General features: G+C 35.8%; 1 protein-coding gene across 2 annotated transcripts in view; it reads left to right on the top strand.

The window, feature by feature from the left end:
- LOC121949511 (collagen alpha-2(VI) chain-like) overlaps positions 1–21849 on the top strand; it is a 51646-nt gene that overhangs the window by 27697 nt on the left and 2100 nt on the right. The gene's annotated exons all lie outside the window — the stretch shown is intronic.

Below are 21849 nucleotides of genomic sequence, written 5' to 3'. Positions count from 1 at the left end.
TGGGATGCCTCTGCAAGCTGTTTTATGCAGTTTACAGCTGTTTAAAGCTGTTTTTGGGACATGTCATTTTTTGACATTTTTGCCTTACTATAGCCTTGCTTTTTGGGTCATTTTTCAACATGCCAAATATTGGTGTTTTTGGCCATTTTTGCAACATCCTATATTGTGGGGTGTCTGTGCATGCTCTTTTATGTAGTTTACAGTTGTTTTAAGCTGTTTTTTGGACATGTCATTTTTTGACATTTTTGCCTTACTATAGCCTTGGTTTTTGGGTCATTTTTTCAACATGCCATATTATGGTGTTTTTGGCCATGTTTGCAACATCCTATGCTGTGGGGTACCTCTGGAAGCTCTTTTATGCAGTTTACAGTTGTTTTCAGCTGTTTTTGGGACATGACATTTTTTGACATTTTTGCCTTACTATAGCCTTGCTTTTTGGGTCATTTTTCAACATGCCAAATATTGGTGTTTTTGGCCATTTTTGCAACATCCTATGTTGTGGGGTGTATGTGCATGCTCTTTTATGTAGTTTACAGTTGTTTGAAGCTGTTTTTGGGACATGTCATTTTTTGACATTTTTGCCTTACTATAGCCTTGCTTTTTGGGTCATTTTTTCAACATGCTATATTATGGTGTTCTTGGCCATTTTTGCAAAATCCTATGCTGTGGCGTGCCTCTGCATACTCTTTTATGCAGTTTACAGCTGTTTAAAGTTGTTTTTAGGACATGACATTTTTTGACATTTTTGCCTTACTATAGCCTTGCTTTTTGGGTCATTTTTCAACATGCCAAATATTTGTGTTTTTGGCCATTTTTGCAACATCCTATGTTGCGGGGTGTCTGTGCATGCTCTTTTACTTAGTTTACAGTTGTTTTAAGCTGTTTTTGGGACATGACATTTTTTGACATTTTTGCCTTTACTCTCGCCTTGATGTTTGGGTCATTTTTTCAATATGCCAAATTATGGTGTTCGTGGCCATTTTTGCAACATCCTATGTTGTGGGGTTTCTCTGCACGCTTTATTATGCAGTTTACAGCTGTTTTAAGCTGTTTTTGGGACATATCATTTTTTGACATTTTTGCCTTACTATAGCCTTGCTTTTTGGGTCATTTTTCAACATGCCAAATATTGGTGTTTTTGGCCATTTTTGCAACATCCTATGTCGTGGGGTGTCTGTGCATGCTCTTTTATGTAGTTTATGGTTGTTTTAAGCTGTTTTTTGGACATGTCATTTTTTGACATTTTTGCCTTACTATAGCCTTGCTTTTTGGGTCATTTTTCCAACATGCCATATTATGGTGTTTTTGGCCATTTTTGCAACATCCTATGTTGTGGGGTGCCTCTGCAAGCTGTTTTATGCAGTTTACAGCTGTTTAAAGCTGTTTTTGGGACATGTCATTTTTTGACATTTTTGCCTTACTATAGCCTTGCTTTTTGGGTCATTTTTCAACATGCCAAATATTGGTGTTTTTGGCCATCTTTGCAACATCCTATGCTGTGGTTTTTCTCTGCACGCTTTTTTATGCATTTCACGGTTGCTTTTAGCTATTTTTGGGACATGTCATTTTTTGACATTTTTGCCTTACTATAGCCTTGCTTTTTGGGTCATTTTTTCAACATGCCATATTATGGTGTTTTGGGCCATTTTTGCAACATCCTATGTTGTGGGGTGCCTCTGCAAGCTGTTTTATGCAGTTTACAGCTGTTTAAAGCTGTTTTTGGGACATGTCATTTTTTGACATTTTTGCCTTACTATAGCCTTGCTTTTTGGGTCATTTTTTCAACATGCCATATTATGGTGTTTTGGGCCATTTTTGCAACATCCTATGTTGTGGGGTGCCTCTGCAAGCTGTTTTATGCAGTTTACAGTTGTTTTAAGCTGTTTTTGGGACATGTCATTTTTTGACATTTTTGCCTTACTATAGCCTTGCTTTTTGGGTCATTTTTTCAACATGCCATATTATGGTGTTTATGGCCATTTTGCAACATCCTATGCTGTGGGATGCCTCTGCAAGCTGTTTTATGCAGTTTACAGCTGTTTAAAGCTGTTTTTGGGACATGTCATTTTTTGACATTTTTGCCTTACTATAGCCTTGCTTTTTGGGTCATTTTTTCAACCTGCCATATTATGGTGTTTATGGCCATTTTGCAACATCCTATGCTGTGGGATGCCTCTGCAAGCTGTTTTATGCAGTTTACGGTTGTTTTAAGCTGTTTTTGAGACATGTCATTTTTTGACATTTTTGCCTTGCTTTTTGGGTCATTTTTTCAACATGCCAAATTATTGTGTTTTTGGCCATTTTTGCAACATCCTATGTTGTGGGGTGCCTCTGCAAGCTGTTTTATGCAGTTTACAGCTGTTTAAAGCTGTTTTTGGGACATGTCATTTTTTGACATTTTTGCCTTACTATAGCCTTGCTTTTTGGGTCATTTTTCAACATGCCAAATATTGCTGTTTTTGGCCATTTTTGCAACATCCTATGTTGTGGGGTGTCTGTGCATGCTCTTTTATGTAGTTTACAGTTGTTTTAAGCTGTTTTTGGGACATGTCATTTTTTGACATTTTTGCCTTACTATAGCCTTGCTTTTTGGGTCATTTTTTCAACATGCCATATTATTGTGTTCTTGGCCATTTTTGCAAAATCCTATATTGTGGCGTGCCTCTGCATGCTCTTTTATGTAGTTTGCAGTTGTTTTAAGCTGTTTTGGGGACATGTCATTTTTTGACATTTTTGCCTTACTATAGCCTTGCTTTTTGGGTCATTTTTTCAACCTGCCATATTATGGTGTTTATGGCCATTTTGCAACATCCTATGCTGTGGGATGCCTCTGCAAGCTGTTTTATGCAGTTTACAGCTGTTTAAAGCTGTTTTTGGGACATGTCATTTTTTGACATTTTTGCCTTACTATAGCCTTGCTTTTTGGGTCATTTTTTAACCTTGCAATTTTTGGTGTTTTTGGCCATTTTTGCAACATTTTATGTTGTGGGGTGCCTCTGCAAGCTGTTTTATGCAGTTTACAGCTATTTTAAGCTGTTTTTGGGACATGACATTTTTTGACATTTTTGCCTTACTATAGCCTTGGTTTTTGGGTCATTTTTTCAACATGCCAAATTATGGTGTTTTTGGCCATTTTTGCAACATCCTATGTTGTGGGGTGCCTCAGCAAGCTGTTTTATGCAGTTTACAGCTGTTTAAAGCTGTTTTTGGGATATGTCATTTTTTGACATTTTTGCCTTACTATAGCCTTGGTTTTTGGGTCATTTTTTCAACATGCCAAATTATGGTGTTTTTGGCCATTTTTGCAACATCCTATGTTGTGGGGTGCCTCTGCAAGCTGTTTTATGCAGTTTACAGCTGTTTAAAGCTGTTTTTGGGACATGTCATTTTTTGACATTTTTGCCTTACTATAGCCTTGCTTTTGGGGTCATTTTTTCAACATGCCAAATTATGGTGTTTTTGGCCATTTTTGCAACATCCTATGTTGTGGGGTGCCTCTGCAAGCTGTTTTATGCAGTTTACAGCTGTTTAAAGCTGTTTTTGGGACATGTCATTTTTTGACATTTTTGCCTTACTATAGCCTTGCTTTTTGGGTCATTTTTTCAACATGCCAAATTATTGTGTTTTTTGCCATTTTTGCAACATCCTATGTTGTGGGGTGTCTGTGCATGCTCTTTTATGTAGTTTACAGTTGTTTTAAGCTGTTTTTGGGACATGTCATTTTTTGACATTTTTGCCTTACTATAGCCTTGCTTTTTGTGTCATTTTTTCAACATGCCACATAATTGTGTTTTTGGCCATTTTTGCAAAATCCTATGTTGTGGGATGCCTCTGCAAGCTCTTTTATGCAGTTTACAGTTGTTTTAAGCTGTTTTTGGGACATGTCATTTTTTGACATTTTTGCCTTACTATAGCCTTGGTTTTTGGGTCATTTTTTCAACATACCAAATATTGGTGTTTTTGGCCATTTTTGCAACATCCTATGTTGTGGGGTGCCTCTGCATAATCTTTTATGCAGTTTACGGTTGTTTTGAGTTATTTTTGGGACATGTCATTTTTTGACATTTTTGCCTTACTATAGCCTTGCTTTTTGGGTCATTTTTCAACATGCCAAATTATTGTGTTTATGGCCATTTTGCAACATCCTATGCTGTGGGACGCCTCTGCAAGCTGTTTTATGCAGTTTACGGTTGTTTTAAGCTGTTTTTGAGACATGTCATTTTTTGACATTTTTGCCTTACTATAGCCTTGCTTTTTGGGTCATTTTTTCAACATGCCAAATTATGGTGTTTTTGGCCATTTTTGCAACATTTTATGTTGTGGGGTGCCTCTGCAAGCTCTTTTATGAAGTTTACAGTTGTTTTAAGCTGTTTTTAGGACTTGTCATTTTTTGACATTTTTGCCTTACTATAGCCTTGCTTTTGGGGTCATTTTTTTCAACATACCAAATTATGGTGTTTTTGGCCATATTTTGCAACATCCTATGTTGTGGGGTGCCTCTGCAAGCTGTTTTATGCAGTTTGCAGTTGTTTTAAGCTGTTTTTGGGACATGTCATTTTTTGACATTTTGCCTTACTATAGCCTTGCTTTTGGGGTCATTTTTTCAACATACCAAATTATGGTGTTTTTGGCCATTTTTGCAACATTCTATGTTGTGGGGTGCCTCTGCAAGCTGTTTTATGCAGTTTACAGCTATTTAAAGCTGTTTTTTGGACATGTCATTTTTTGACATTTTTGCCTTGCTATAGCCTTGATGTTTGGGTCATTTTTTCAAAATGCCACATTGTGGTGTTTTGGCTGTTCTTGCAACATCCTATGCTGTGGCGTTTCTCTGCATGCTTTTTTATGCAGTTTACGGTTGTTTTGAGTTATTTTTGGGACATGTCATTTTTTGACATTTTTGCCTTACTATAGCCTTGCTTTTTGGGTCATTTTTTCAACATACCAAATTATGGTGTTTTTGGTCATTTTTGCAACATTTTATGCTGTGGCGTTTCTCTACATGCTTTTTTTATACAGTTTATGGTTGTTTAAAGCTGTTTTTTGGACATGTCATTTTTTGACATTTTTGCCTTACTATAGCCTTGGTTTTTGGGTCATTTTTTCAACATACCAAATATTGGTGTTTTTGGCCATTTTTGCAACATTTTATGCTGTGGGGTGCCTCTGCAAGCTCTTTTATGCAGTTTACAGTTGTTTTAAGCTGTTTTTGGGACATGTCATTTTTTGACATTTTTGCCTTACTATAGCCTTGCTTTTTGGGTCATTTTTTCAACATACCAAATTATGGTGTTTTTGGCCATTTTGCAACATCCTATGTTGTGGGGTGCCTCTGCAAGCTCTTTTATGCAGTTTACAGCTATTTAAAGCTGTTTTCGGGACATGTCATTTTTTGACATTTTTCCCTTACTATAGCCTTGCTTTTTGGGTCATTTTTTCAACATGCCATATTATGGTGTTTTTGGCCATTTTTGCAACATTTTATGTTGTGGGGTGCCTCTGCAAGCTCTTTTATGCAGTTTACAGTTGTTTTAAGCTGTTTTCGGGACATGTCATTTTTTGACATTTTTGCCTTACTATAGCCTTGCTTTTTGGGTCATTTTTCAACATGCCAAATATTGGTGTTTTTGGCTGTTTTTGCAACATCCTATGCTGTGGTTTTTCTCTGCACACTTTTTTATGCAGTTCACGGTTGCTTTTAGCTATTTTTGGGACATGTCATTTTTTGACATTTTTGCCTTACTATAGCCTTGCTTTTTGGGTCATTTTTTCAACATGCCATATTATGGTGTTCTTGGTCATTTTTGCAAAATCCTATACTGTGGCGTGCCTCTGCATAATCTTTTATGCAGTTTACAGTTGTTTTAAGCTGTTTTTGGGACATGTCATTTTTTGACATTTTTGCCTTACTATAGCCTTGCTTTTTGGGTCATTTTTTCAACATGCCAAATTATGGTGTTTATGGCCATTTTTGCAACATCCTATGTTGTGGGGTGTCTGTGCATGCTCTTTCATGTAGTTTACAGTTGTTTTAAGCTGTTTTTGGGACATGTCATTTTTTGACATTTTTTCCTTATTATAGCCTTTCTCTTTCGGTCATTTTTTCAAGATGACATATTATGGTGTTTTGGCCATTTTTGCAACTGATAGTATGACTTTTCTGTCATGACTTCTGCAGGAAGGAGACAATGTTGAATCTTCAATCAGCACACGTTTAATATGATTAAAAGTATGAGTATACAAGTATGATTAAAATCACAATGAACACAAGTACAATAAATGAGTACAACATAAATGAAGATGAGTACAATGACAAAATGAATGAAATGAGGACAAGTACAACAAAGACGAGCACTCAGGTCATCACTGACAGAGACAATACTACATGCAGATTAACTAACACAGAACATAGAAAGCTGGCTGACACCAATCACATAGAAAGGCAGTAGTATTTATACAATGCTGTGACATCGATGGTAGGTATCAATTACTAACATGTCAGGTACTAGATGTCTTTTGAGGAATGAGGCATGTATGTGTGTTGCTAAATTTCCTGGCACTGGTCAAGCTCTGGTATCCGTCGTCAAGCATAAATTACAGGCGCAAGACTTCACCATATAGGTAGGTCTTCCTTGATGTAATCATATTATTTGACATTTTTGCCCTGCTATAGCCTTGCTTTTTGGGTTATTTTTTTTTCAACATGCCAGTGTTGTGGGCTGGTTTTGCAACATTCTATACAGTGGCGTTTCTCTGCATGCTTTTTTATGCAGTTTACAGCTATTTCAAGATGTTTTTAGGACATGTCATTTTTTTGACATTTTTCCCTATTGCCTTGCTTTTTTGGTCATTTTTTCGACATGCCAAAATATGGTGTTTTTGACCATATTTGCACTTTTAAATGCTTTGGTGTGTCTCAGCATGACATTTTATGCTGTTTTGAGGTGTTTTCAGCTCTTTTTGGGACATGTCAAATTTTGACATTTTTGCCATACTATAGCCTTGCTATCGTGGTCATTTTTTCGACATGCCAAAATATGGTGTTTTTGACCATATTTGCACTTTTAAATGCTTTGGTGTGTCTCAGCACACTATTTTATTTTGTTTTGAGGTATTTTCAGCTGTTTTAGAGTCATGTGAAATTTCAATATTTTTGCCATACTATAGCCTTGCTTTTTTGGTCATTTTTTCGACATGCCAAAATATAGTGTTTTTGACCGTTTTTACACGTTTTAATGCTATGGGGTGTCTCCGCACAACATTTTATGCTGTTTTGAAGTGTTTTCTGCTGCTTTTGGGGCATGTCAAATTTTGACATTTTTGCCATACTATAGCCTTGCTTTTTTGGTCATTTTTTCAGCATGCCAAAATATAGTGTTTTTAATCATATTTGCACTTTTAAATGCTTTGGTGTGTCTCAGCACGACATTTTATGCTGTTTTGAGGTATTTTCAGCTGTTTTTGGGGCATGTCAAATTTTGACATTTTTGCCATACTATAGCCTTGCTTTTTTGGTCATTTTTTCGACATGCCAAAATATGGTGTTTTTGACCATATTTGCACTTTTAAATGCTTTGGTGTGTCTCAGCACGACATTTTATGCTGTTTTGAGGTGTTTTCAGCTGATTTTGGGACATGTCAAATTATGACATTTTTGCCATACTATAGCCTTGCTATCGTGGTCATTTTTTCGACATACCAAAATATCGTGTTTTTGACCATATTTGCACTTTTTTAATGCTTTGGTGTGTCTCAGCACACTATTTTATTTTGTTTTGAGGTATTTTCAGCTGTTTTTGGGTCATGTGAAATTTCAACATTTTTGCCATACTATAGCCTTGCTTTTTTGGTCATTTTTTCGACATGCCAAAATACGGTGTTTTTGACCGTTTTACATCGTTTTAATGCTATATGGGGTGTCTCCATACGGCATTTTATGCCGTTTTGAGGTGTTTTCGGCTGTTTTTGGGTCTTGTGAAATTTCAACATTTTTGCCATACTATAGCCTTGCTTTTTTGGTCATTTTTTCGACTTGCCAAAATATAGTGTTTTTGACCGTTTTTACACGTTTTAATGCTATGGGGTGTCTCAGCATGACATTTTATGCTGTTTTGAGGTGTTTTCTGTTGCCTTTGGGACATGTCAAATTTTGACATTTTTGCCATACTATAGCCTTGCTATCGTGGTCATTTTTTCGACATGCCAAAATATGGTGTTTTTGACCATATTTGCACTTTTAAATGCTTTGGTGTGTCTCTGCACGACATTTTATGCTGTTTTGAGGTATTTTCAGCTGTTTTTGAGTCATGTGAAATTTCAATATTTTTGCCATACTATGGCCTTGCTTCTTTGGTCATTTTTTCGACATGCCAAAATATGGTGTTTTTGACCATATTTGCACTTTTAAATGCTATAGCATATGTCAGTACGCTATTTTATTTTGTTTTGAGGTATTTTCAGCTGTTTTTGGGTCATGTGAAATTTCAACATTTTTGCCATACTATAGCCTTGCTTTTTGGTCATTTTTCGACTTGCCAAAATATAGTGTTTTTGACCGTTTTTACGTTTTAATGCTATGGAGTGTCTCCATGCATTTTATGCTGTTTTGAGGTGTTTTCGGCTGTTTTTTGGACATGTGAAATTTCAACATTTTTGCCATACTATAGCCTTGCTATCGTGGTCATTTTTTCGACATGCCAAAATATGGTGTTTTTGACCATATTTGCACTTTTAAATGCTTTGGTGTGTCTCAGCACGACATTTTATGCTGTTTTGAGGTGTTTTCAGCTGTTTTTGGGACATGTCAAATTTTGACATTTTTGCCATACTATAGCCTTGTTATCGTGGTCATTTTTTTGACATGCCAAAATATGGTGATTTTGACCATATTTGCACTTTTAAATGCTTTGGTGTGTCTCAGCACACTATTTTATTTTGTTTTGAGGTATTTTCAGCTGTTTTTGAGTCATGTGAAATTTCAATATTTTTGCCATACTATAGCCTTGCTTTTTTGGTCATTTTTTCGACTTGCCAAAATATAGTGTTTTTGACCGTTTTTACACGTTTTAATGCTATGGGGTGTCTCCGCACGACATTTTATGCTGTTTTGAGGTATTTTCAGCTGTTTTTGGGGCATGTCAAATTTTGACATTTTTGCCATACTATAGCCTTGCTTTTTTGGTCATTTTTTCAGCATGCCAAAATATGGTGTTTTTGACCATATTTGCACTTTTAAATGCTATAGAGTATGTCAGTACGCTATTTTATTTTGTTTTGAGGTATTTTCAGCTGTTTTTGGGTCATGTGAAATTTCAACATTTTTGCCATACTATAGCCTTGCTTTTTTGGTCATTTTTTCGACTTGCCAAAATATAGTGTTTTTGACCATATTTGCACTTTTAAATGCTATAGCATATGTCAGTGCGCTATTTTATTTTGTTTTGAGGTATTTTCAGCTGTTTTTGGGTCATGTGAAATTTCAACATTTTTGCCATACTATAGCCTTGCTTTTTTGGTCATTTTTTCGACTTGCCAAAATATAGTGTTTTTGACCGTTTTTACACGTTTTAATGCTATGGAGTGTCTCCGCACGGCATTTTATGCTGTTTTGAGGTGTTTTCGGCTGTTTTTTGGACATGTGAAATTTCAACATTTTTGCCATACTATAGCCTTGCTATCGTGGTCATTTTTTCGACATGCCAAAATATGGTGTTTTTGACCATATTTGCACTTTTAAATGCTTTGGTGTGTCTCCGCACAACATTTTATGCTGTTTTGAGGTGTTTTCTGCTGCCTTTGGGGCATGTCAAATTTTGACATTTTTGCCATACTATAGCCTTGCTTTTTTGGTCATTTTTTCAGCATGCCAAAATATGGTGTTTTTGACCATATTTGCACTTTTAAATGCTATAGAGTATGTCAGTACGCTATTTTATTTTGTTTTGAGGTATTTTCAGCTGTTTTTGGGTCATGTGAAATTTCAACATTTTTGCCATACTATAGCCTTGCTTTTTTGGTCATTTTTTCGACATGCCAAAATATAGTGTTTTTGACCGTTTTTACACGTTTTAATGCTATGGGGTGTCTCCGCATGGCATTTTATGCTGTTTTGAGGTGTTTTCGGCTGTTTTTTGGACATGTGAAATTTCAACATTTTTGCCATACTATAGCCTTGCTATCGTGGTCATTTTTTCGACATGCCAAAATATGGTGTTTTTGACCATATTTGCACTTTTAAATGCTTTGGTGTGTCTCAGCACGACATTTTATGCTGTTTTGAGGTGTTTTCAGCTGTTTTTGGGACATGTCAAATTTTGACATTTTTGCCATACTATAGCCTTGCTATCGTGGTCATTTTTTCGACATGCCAAAATATGGTGTTTTTGACCATATTTGCACTTTTAAATGCTTTGGTGTGTCTCTGCACGACATTTTATGCTGTTTTGAGGTATTTTCAGCTGTTTTTGAGTCATGTGAAATTTCAATATTTTTGCCATACTATGGCCTTGCTTCTTTGGTCATTTTTTCGACATGCCAAAATATGGTGTTTTTGACCATATTTGCACTTTTAAATGCTATAGCATATGTCAGTGCGCTATTTTATTTTGTTTTGAGGTATTTTCAGCTGTTTTTGGGTCATGTGAAATTTCAACATTTTTGCCATACTATAGCCTTGCTTTTTTGGTCATTTTTTCGACTTGCCAAAATATAGTGTTTTTGACCGTTTTTACACGTTTTAATGCTATGGAGTGTCTCCGCACGGCATTTTATGCTGTTTTGAGGTGTTTTCGGCTGTTTTTTGGACATGTGAAATTTCAACATTTTTGCCATACTATAGCCTTGCTATCGTGGTCATTTTTTCGACATGCCAAAATATGGTGTTTTTGACCATATTTGCACTTTTAAATGCTTTGGTGTGTCTCAGCACGACATTTTATGCTGTTTTGAGGTGTTTTCAGCTGTTTTTGGGACATGTCAAATTTTGACATTTTTGCCATACTATAGCCTTGTTATCGTGGTCATTTTTTTGACATGCCAAAATATGGTGATTTTGACCATATTTGCACTTTTAAATGCTTTGGTGTGTCTCAGCACACTATTTTATTTTGTTTTGAGGTATTTTCAGCTGTTTTTGAGTCATGTGAAATTTCAATATTTTTGCCATACTATAGCCTTGCTTTTTTGGTCATTTTTTCGACTTGCCAAAATATAGTGTTTTTGACCGTTTTTACACGTTTTAATGCTATGGGGTGTCTCCGCACAACATTTTATGCTGTTTTGAGGTGTTTTCTGCTGCTTTTGGGGCATGTCAAATTTTGACATTTTTGCCATACTATAGCCTTGCTTTTTTGGTCATTTTTTGGCATGCCAAAATATGGTGTTTTTAACCATATTTGCACTTTTAAATGCTATAGAGTATGTCAGTACGCTATTTTATTTTGTTTTGAGGTATTTTCAGCTGTTTTTGGGTCATGTGAAATTTCAACATTTTTGCCATACTATAGCCTTGCTTTTTTGGTCATTTTTTCGACTTGCCAAAATATAGTGTTTTTGACCGTTTTTACACGTTTTAATGCTATGGGGTGTCTCCGCACGGCATTTTATGCTGTTTTGAGGTGTTTACTGCTGCCTTTGGGGCATGTCAAATTTTGACATTTTTGCCATACTATAGCCTTGCTATCGTGGTCATTTTTTCGACATGCCAAAATATGGTGTTTTTGACCATATTTGCACTTTTAAATGCTTTGGTGTGTCTCAGCACGCTATTTTATTTTGTTTTGAGGTATTTTCAGCTGTTTTTGAGTCATGTGAAATTTCAACATTTTTGCCATACTATAGCCTTGCTTTTTTGGTCATTTTTTCGACTTGCCAAAATATAGTGTTTTTGACCGTTTTTACACGTTTTAATGCTATGGGGTGTCTCCGCACAACATTTTATGCTGTTTTGAGGTGTTTTCTGCTGCCTTTGGGGCATGTCAAATTTTGACATTTTTGCCATACTATAGCCTTGCTTTTTTGGTCATTTTTTCAGCATGCCAAAATATGGTGTTTTTGACCATATTTGCACTTTTAAATGCTTTGGTGTGTCTCAGCATGACATTTTATGCTGTTTTGAGGTGTTTTCAGCTGTTTTTGGGACATGTGAAATTTCAACATTTTTGCCATACTATAGCCTTGCTATCGTGGTCATTTTTTCGACATGCCAAAATATGGTGTTTTTGACCATATTTGCACTTTTAAATGCTTTGGTGTGTCTCAGCACGACATTTTATGCTGTTTTGAGGTGTTTTCAGCTGTTTTTGGGACATGTCAAATTTTGACATTTTTGCCATACTATAGCCTTGCTATCGTGGTCATTTTTTCGACATGCCAAAATATGGTGTTTTTGACCATATTTGCACTTTTAAATGCTTTGGTGTGTCTCTGCACGACATTTTATGCTGTTTTGAGGTATTTTCAGCTGTTTTTGAGTCATGTGAAATTTCAATATTTTTGCCATACTATGGCCTTGCTTCTTTGGTCATTTTTTCGACATGCCAAAATATGGTGTTTTTGACCGTTTTTACACGTTTTAATGCTATGGAGTGTCTCCGCACGGCATTTTATGCTGTTTTGAGGTGTTTTCGGCTGTTTTTTGGACATGTGAAATTTCAACATTTTTGCCATACTATAGCCTTGCTATCGTGGTCATTTTTTCGACATGCCAAAATATGGTGTTTTTGACCATATTTGCACTTTTAAATGCTTTGGTGTGTCTCAGCACGACATTTTATGCTGTTTTGAGGTGTTTTCAGCTGTTTTTGGGACATGTCAAATTTTGACATTTTTGCCATACTATAGCCTTGTTATCGTGGTCATTTTTTTGACATGCCAAAATATGGTGATTTTGACCATATTTGCACTTTTAAATGCTTTGGTGTGTCTCAGCACACTATTTTATTTTGTTTTGAGGTATTTTCAGCTGTTTTTGAGTCATGTGAAATTTCAATATTTTTGCCATACTATAGCCTTGCTTTTTTGGTCATTTTTTCGACTTGCCAAAATATAGTGTTTTTGACCGTTTTTACACGTTTTAATGCTATGGGGTGTCTCCGCACAACATTTTATGCTGTTTTGAGGTGTTTTCTGCTGCCTTTGGGGCATGTCAAATTTTGACATTTTTGCCATACTATAGCCTTGCTTTTTTGGTCATTTTTTCAGCATGCCAAAATATGGTGTTTTTGACCATATTTGCACTTTTAAATGCTATAGAGTATGTCAGTACGCTATTTTATTTTGTTTTGAGGTATTTTCAGCTGTTTTTGGGTCATGTGAAATTTCAACATTTTTGCCATACTATAGCCTTGCTTTTTTGGTCATTTTTTCGACTTGCCAAAATATAGTGTTTTTGACCGTTTTTACACGTTTTAATGCTATGGGGTGTCTCCGCACGGCATTTTATGCTGTTTTGAGGTGTTTACTGCTGCCTTTGGGGCATGTCAAATTTTGACATTTTTGCCATACTATAGCCTTGCTATCGTGGTCATTTTTTCGACATGCCAAAATATGGTGTTTTTAACCATATTTGCACTTTTAAATGCTTTGGTGTGTCTCAGCACACTATTTTATTTTGTTTTGAGGTATTTTCGGCTGTTTTTGGGTCATGTGAAATTTCAACATTTTTGCCATACTATAGCCTTGCTTTTTTGGTCATTTTTTCGACTTGCCAAAATATAGTGTTTTTGACCGTTTTTACACGTTTTAATGCTATGGGGTGTCTCCGCACGGCATTTTATGCCGTTTTGAGGTGTTTTCGGCTGTTTTTGGGTCATGTGAAATTTCAACATTTTTGCCATACTATAGCCTTGCTTTTTTGGTCATTTTTTCGACATGCCAAAATATAGTGTTTTTGACCGTTTTTACACGTTTTAATGCTATGGGGTGTCTCCGCACGACATTTTATGCTGTTTTGAGGTATTTTCAGCTGTTTTTGGGGCATGTCAAATTTTGACATTTTTGCCATACTATAGCCTTGCTTTTTTGGTCATTTTTTCAGCATGCCAAAATATGGTGTTTTTGACCATATTTGCACTTTTAAATGCTTTGGTGTGTCTCAGCATGACATTTTATGCTGTTTTGAGGTGTTTTCAGCTGTTTTTGGGACATGTCAAATTTCGACATTTTTGCCATACTATAGCCTTGCTATCGTGGTCATTTTTTCGACATGCCAAAATATGGTGTTTTTGACCATATTTGCACTTTTAAATGCTTTGGTGTGTCTCTGCACGACATTTTATGCTGTTTTGAGGTATTTTCAGCTGTTTTTGAGTCATGTGAAATTTCAATATTTTTGCCATACTATAGCCTTGCTTCTTTGGTCATTTTTTCGACATGCCAAAATATGGTGTTTTTGACCATATTTGCACTTTTAAATGCTATAGCATATGTCAGTACGCTATTTTATTTTGTTTTGAGGTATTTTCAGCTGTTTTTGGGTCATGTGAAATTTCAACATTTTTGCCATACTATAGCCTTGCTTTTTTGGTCATTTTTTCGACATGCCAAAATATAGTGTTTTTGACCGTTTTTACACGTTTTAATGCTATGGGGTGTCTCCGCACAACATTTTATGCTGTTTTGAGGTGTTTTCGGCTGTTTTTGGGACATGTGAAATTTCAACATTTTTGCCATACTATAGCCTTGTTATCGTGGTCATTTTTTTGACATGCCAAAATATGGTGATTTTGACCATATTTGCACTTTTAAATGCTTTGGTGTGTCTCAGCACGACATTTTATGCTGTTTTGAGGTGTTTTTGGCTGTTTTTGGGACATGTGAAATTTCAATATTCTTGCCATACTATAGCCTTGCTTTTTTGGTCATTTTTTCGACATGCCAAAATACGGTGTTTTTGACCGTTTTTACACAGTTTAATGCTATGGGGTGTCTCCGCACGGCATTTTATGCTGTTTTGAGGTGTTTACTGCTGCCTTTGGGGCATGTCAAATTTTGACATTTTTGCCATACTATAGCCTTGCTATCGTGGTCATTTTTTCGACATGCCAAAATATGGTGTTTTTGACCATATTTGCACTTTTAAATGCTTTGGTGTGTCTCAGCACACTATTTTATTTTGTTTTGAGGTATTTTCAGCTGTTTTTGGGTCATGTGAAATTTCAACATTTTTGCCATACTATAGCCTTGCTTTTTTGGTCATTTTTTCGACATGCCAAAATATAGTGTTTTTGACCGTTTTTACACGTTTTAATGCTATGGGGTGTCTCCGCACGACATTTTATGCTGTTTTGAGGTGTTTTCGGCTGTTTTTGGGACATGTCAAATTTCAACATTTTTGCCATACTATAGCCTTGCTTTTTTGGTCATTTTTTCGACATGCCAAAATATAGTGTTTTTGACCGTTTTTACACGTTTTAATGCTATGGGGTGTCTCCGCACAACATTTTATGCTGTTTTGAGGTGTTTTCTGCTGCCTTTGGGGCATGTCAAATTTTGACATTTTTGCCATACTATAGCCTTGCTTTTTTGGTCATTTTTTGGCATGCCAAAATATGGTGTTTTTAACCATATTTGCACTTTTAAATGCTTTGGTGTGTCTCAGCACGACATTTTATGCTGTTTTGAGGTGTTTTTGGCTGTTTTTGGGACATGTCAAATTTCAACATTTTTGCCATACTATAGCCTTGCTTTTTTTGGTCATTTTTTCGACATGCCAAAATATAGTGTTTTTGACCATATTTGCACTTTTAAATGCTTTGGTGTGTCTCTGCACGACATTTTATGCTGTTTTGAGGTATTTTCAGCTGTTTTTGAGTCATGTGAAATTTCAATATTTTTGCCATACTATAGCCTTGCTTCTTTGGTCATTTTTTCGACATGCCAAAATATGGTGTTTTTGACCATATTTGCACTTTTAAATGCTATAGCATATGTCAGTACGCTATTTTATTTTGTTTTGAGGTATTTTCAGCTGTTTTTGGGTCATGTGAAATTTCAACATTTTTGCCATACTATAGCCTTGCTTTTTTGGTCATTTTTTCGACATGCCAAAATATAGTGTTTTTGACCGTTTTTACACGTTTTAATGCTATGGAGTGTCTCCGCACGGCATTTTATGCTGTTTTGAGGTGTTTTCGGCTGTTTTTTGGACATGTGAAATTTCAACATTTTTGCCATACTATAGCCTTGTTATCGTGGTCATTTTTTTGACATGCCAAAATATGGTGATTTTGACCATATTTGCACTTTTAAATGCTTTGGTGTGTCTCAGCACGACATTTTATGCTGTTTTGAGGTGTTTTCAGCTGTTTTTGGGACATGTCAAATTTTGACATTTTTGCCATACTATAGCCTTGTTATCGTGGTCATTTTTTTGACATGCCAAAATATGGTGATTTTGACCATATTTGCACTTTTAAATGCTTTGGTGTGTCTCAGCACACTATTTTATTTTGTTTTGAGGTATTTTCAGCTGTTTTTGAGTCATGTGAAATTTCAATATTTTTGCCATACTATAGCCTTGCTTTTTTGGTCATTTTTTCGACATGCCAAAATATGGTGTTTTTGACCATATTTGCACTTTTAAATGCTATAGCGTATGTCAGCACGCTATTTTATTTTGTTTTGAGGTATTTTCAGCTGTTTTTGAGTCATGTGAAATTTCAACATTTTTGCCATACTATAGCCTTGCTTTTTTGGTTATTTTTTCGACTTGCCAAAATATAGTGTTTTTGACCGTTTTTACACGTTTTAATGCTATGGGGTGTCTCCGCACGGCATTTTATGCTGTTTTGAGGTGTTTTCTGCTGCCTTTGGGGCATGTCAAATTTTGACATTTTTGCCATACTATAGCCTTGCTATCGTGGTCATTTTTTCGACATGCCAAAATATGGTGTTTTTGACCATATTTGCACTTTTAACTGCTATAGCGTGTGTCAGTATGCTATTTTATGCCAATTTGAGGTGTTTTCTGCTGTTTCTGGGACATGTGAAATTTCAATATTTTTGCCATACTATAGCCTTGCTTTTTTGGTAATTTTTTCGACATGCCAAAATATGGTTTTTGACCATATTTGCACTTTTAAATGCTTTGGTGTGTCTCAGCATGACATTTTATGCTGTTTTGAGGTGTTTTCAGCTGTTTTTGGGACATGTCAAATTTTGACATTTTTGCCATACTATAGCCATGCCAAAATATGGTGTTTTTGACCATATTTGCACTTTTAAATGCTATAGCGTGTGTCAACACGCTATTTCATGCCAATTTGAGGTGTTACTTACTTTTTGCTTCATTTTTTCCAACATGCCATATTATGGTGGTTTTGGCCATTTTTGCAACATTTTATGCTGTGGGGTGTTTTGGCATGCTCCTTTGTCCAGGTTATATCTTTATAAAGTTGTTTTTGGGACATTTCTTGACATTTTGGCCTTACTATAGCCTTGCGTTTTTGGTTCATTTTTTTCAAAATGCCATATTATGGGGTTTTTAGCCATTTTTGCAGCATTTTATGCTGTGGAGTACCTCTGGAAGCTCTTTTATGCAGTTTACAGCTGTTAAAAGCTGTTTTTGGGACATTTAATTTTTTTACATTTTTACAATAGCCTTGGTTTTTGGGTCATTTTTTCAACATGCAATATTGTGGTGTTCTTGGTTGTTTTTGCAACATTCTATGCTTTGGGGTGCCTTGGCATGATCTTTAATGCATTTTACGGCTGTTTTAAGCTGTTTTGGGGACATGTCATTTTTTTTCATTTTTGCCTTACTATAGCCTTGCTTTTTGTGTCATTTTTTCAACATGCCATATTATGGTGTTTTTGGCTTTTGTTGCAACATTTTATGCTGTGGGGTTCCTCGGCATGCTTGTTTATACAGTTTACAGCTGTTCAAAGCTGTTTTTGGGACATGTCATTCTTTGATCATTTTTACCACATGCCATATTATGGTGTTTTTGGCCATTATTGCAACATTCAGTGCTTTGGGGTGCCTTGGCATGATCTTTAATGCAGTTTACAGCTGTTAAAGGTGTTTTTGGGACATTTCAATTTTTGAAAATTTTCATTATACTTTAGCCTTGCCTATTGGGAAATTTTTTCAACATGCAATATTATGGTGTTTTTGGCCATTTTTGCAGCATTCTATGCTTTGGGGTGTCTCGGCGTGCTAATATATGCAGTTTACAGCTTTTTTAAGCCTTTTTTTGGGGCATGTAATATTACATTCACCATGTAATATTACGGTGTTTTTGGCCGTTTTTGTAACATTTTATGTTGTGGGGTGCCTTGGCGTGCTGTTTTATGCAGTTTACAGCTGTTTAAAGCTGTTTTGGGGACTTGTCATTTTTTCACATTTTTTGACATACTAAAGTGTGATGTTTCTGGTCAAATGAGTGGGAGTTTTTCTGGTTTATACCCCCTTGGGGGATCCAGGTCTGGGAGTAACTCTGGCACTACCTTGCCTTGGTTTTTTGTGAAGTCAAGCAGCAAACTGAAAGTTCGCTTTTGTCCAGCAAGCTGTTTCTTTTTGTCTTGTTTCGTCTTTTAGCCATTCACCAGATTCTCATAGGGATGAAAAGGCGAACAATGCCACATGGTAGAAAAAGTTTAAAACTGCTCAAGGCAGGCTTTATTTAAAGATAAAATTGTCAAAAGCATAAATCAAAAGCAACAGTTAACTCACTCTATTTTACAGGAGTTGATATACTATAAAGAACACACCGTGATCTGTTATTGTTGTATTCTGGAGGTCCGCCGCATCATCACTCTCCCCACTCAGTCCCTCCTCATTGGCTGGCCTTTGGGTGGGGTGTTTGATAGGATGATTTTCTGTGATGAATTCTTCAAGGATGGAGACACCGGTTGAAGCTTCAATCAGGAAACGTCTAAGAGTAAGAGCATAAGTATACAATTAAGATAACAATTACAACTAATTTGAGTACAAATTAGGACAACACAAAGACGAGTATAACGAGCGCTTGGGTCAGCCCAGACAACGACAAGACTGAAAGCAAACTAAATTGACAGAACATAGAAAGCTGGCTGACACACATCACATGGAAAGGCAGTAGTATTTATACAATGCTATGACGCAAAAAGTTGCTGTAAATTTCTAACATGTCTGGTACTAGAGTTCTTTTGAGAAATGGGACATGTATTTGTGTTGCTAAATTTACTGGCACTCTTCCATCTCAGGTACTACCAGTTCAACATAACTTGTAGGCACTATGACTCTGCCATATATATACAGGTGTTTACTTGAGGTAGATACATACTTCTGAACTACCTTTGGATACTGCATAATCATAAAAATTCATACCAATAGTGTTTGAGTCTTCCTCCTCCTGCTTGGGGTTTCATGTTCGAGTAGAAGCTTCTTTCTTATGCTGCTGGAAGTTTCCACCCCTCCACATGTAGTTTCCTGTCTCTGATTGCTCAAACGGCTGCTGCTGCTGATTCATGAACATGTTAAACATGCTCATGAGCAGGGTACGGCTGTTTACATGCTCATGACGGGGTTCATCTCCTTCTGGGGAAATGAGCAGCTTGGGTTAGCATCTGTGTGTGAGTTTCCATTTTTGGCTCGTCAATTATGATGTGTTTTTTGTGATTTTGGACTTTTTGTACGATTTTGGAGGACATCCTATAGTATGAGGTTTTGGTAGTGTAATTTTGAATGACATATTACTCTATGATGTGTTATTTGTTATTTTTGACATTTAGTGTTATTTTTGACAATGTTCTATTTTATGTGGTTCTCAGATGTCATATTTTCACATTTTCATACGACATATTGTACTATTACGTTTTCCTTCATTTTTTCTACATGCTATATTATGATGTTTTGGCCATTTTTTCACTATTCTATACCATGATGTGTCTCGACATGCTATTTTATGTGGTTTTCTGTTTTTTGGGACATGTCATATTTTGACATTGTTGCCATATTATATAGTATGGCATTTTCAGGCGTTTTTTAGGCATTCTGTATAATGGGGTTTTTTGCCTGTTTTTGCAACATTCCATGCTATGGCATGTCCTTGCACGCTATTTCCAGCTATTTTATGCTGCTTTCAGTGTTTTTTTTGGACATGTCATATTTTGACATTTTTTGCCATACCATAACATGGCATCTTTGATTGTTGTTTGGACATGCTATATTATGGTACTTTGGGCTGTTTTTGCAACATTCTATGCTATGACATGTCTTGGCATGCTATTTTATGTGGTTTTCAGCTTTTTATTTGGGCATGTCATATTTTGAAATCTTTCACCATACTATTATAGTATGGCATTTTTCGGTCATTGTTAAAACGTGCTACATTATGGTATTTTGGGCTATTTTTGCAACATTCTATGCTATGACGTGTCTTGGCAGGCTACTTTATGTGGTTTTCAGGTATTTTTTGGACATGTAATATTTTGAAGTTTTTGCCATACTATAGCCTTGCTATTTTGGTCATTTTTTCGACATGCCATAACGTCATCTTTGGTTGTTATTTCAACATGCTACATTATGGTATTTTGGGCTGTTTTTGCAACATTCTATGCTATATCGTGTCTCAGGAATGTTATTTTATGTGGTTTTCAGCTGTTCGTGTCATATTTTGACATTTTCTGCCATACTATAGTATGGCACTTTTGGGTGTTTTTTCAACATGCTATATTATGGTGTTTTGGGCCGTTTTTGCAACATTGTATGCTATAACATGTTTTGAGATGCTTTTTGGGACGTCATATTTTGCCATTTTTCGACATACTATACTATGGTGTTTTCGGTCAAATGAGACCAAATCGAGTCCAAAAAACGTCCAAAAACGACTCATTGAAAAATGTCAAAATATGACCTTTCAAAAAAAAGGGGGTCATGACAAAGGGAATATGACGTGTCAATAGAATAGCATTTCAAGAGACATCCTAGTATAGCATGTTGAAAAAATATCACAATATTGCATTTTTTTTGCAAAAGAAGGCCCCAAAACAGCATAGAATAACTTATCAAGCCATGTCATAGTATAGCATGTTGCCGAAAACATAATAATAAATTATGATGAAAAAACATCCGAAAACAACATGGTATAGTTTGTCGAAAAATGTCAAAATATGACATGTAAAAAAAAGGGCTGAAAACAACTTAGAATAGCATGTCAAGACATGTCATAGTACAGCTTGTTGAAAAAATGGCCAAAAACGGCATTGTAAAGCACGTTGAAAAGTACAGATGCCATGACATTTTTGTTATATTTTGGACCGCATAGTATACCATGATTTGTTGTCATATTTCTGATGACATTCTATACTATGACATTTTTGTCATACTTTGGACCACATACTATACCGTGACGTTTTTGTCATATTTTGGCAATATACTGTACTATGACTTTTTGCCATATTTTGGACCACATACTGTACTATTAGTTTTTGGTCATGATTTGCTTGTATGAGTATTTAATGCAGTTTTGGACATAATATGAGATTTATGTGTTATTATGGATGACATACTATGAATTTTCAATGTTGTTTTGGAGGACATACAATACTACAGTATGACTTTTCTAATGCCATTCTGTACAACATACTTTTCTATGAATTTTTATCCCATTATTGATGATATATTCTATGACTTGCAGGAACTCAAATTTAGCACGAACATCCACTTCGACTTAAGAAAGAAGCATTTAGTTTTGGAGGTCAGTGGTCAAGGTCCCTGTAACCTCATCTGTCTCATTTTTGTGAACAACATTTCAAGAAATCATTGAGGGAATGTTTTCACATTAAGCACAACTATTCACCAGGATGCAAGTTAGTGTATTGTAGGGTTTGTTTACAGTAACCATTTTTGCTTAAGGCCAGCATCAG

Source organism: Plectropomus leopardus, chromosome 10, assembly GCF_026936395.1.
Source record: "Plectropomus leopardus strain MGB_pleo_1.0 chromosome 10, ASM2693639v1, whole genome shotgun sequence".
NCBI classification, from domain to species: domain Eukaryota; kingdom Metazoa; phylum Chordata; class Actinopteri; order Perciformes; family Serranidae; genus Plectropomus; species Plectropomus leopardus.
The sequence above is the reverse complement of the archived record's forward strand: the minus strand, read 5'-3'. Positions and strand labels throughout refer to the sequence as shown.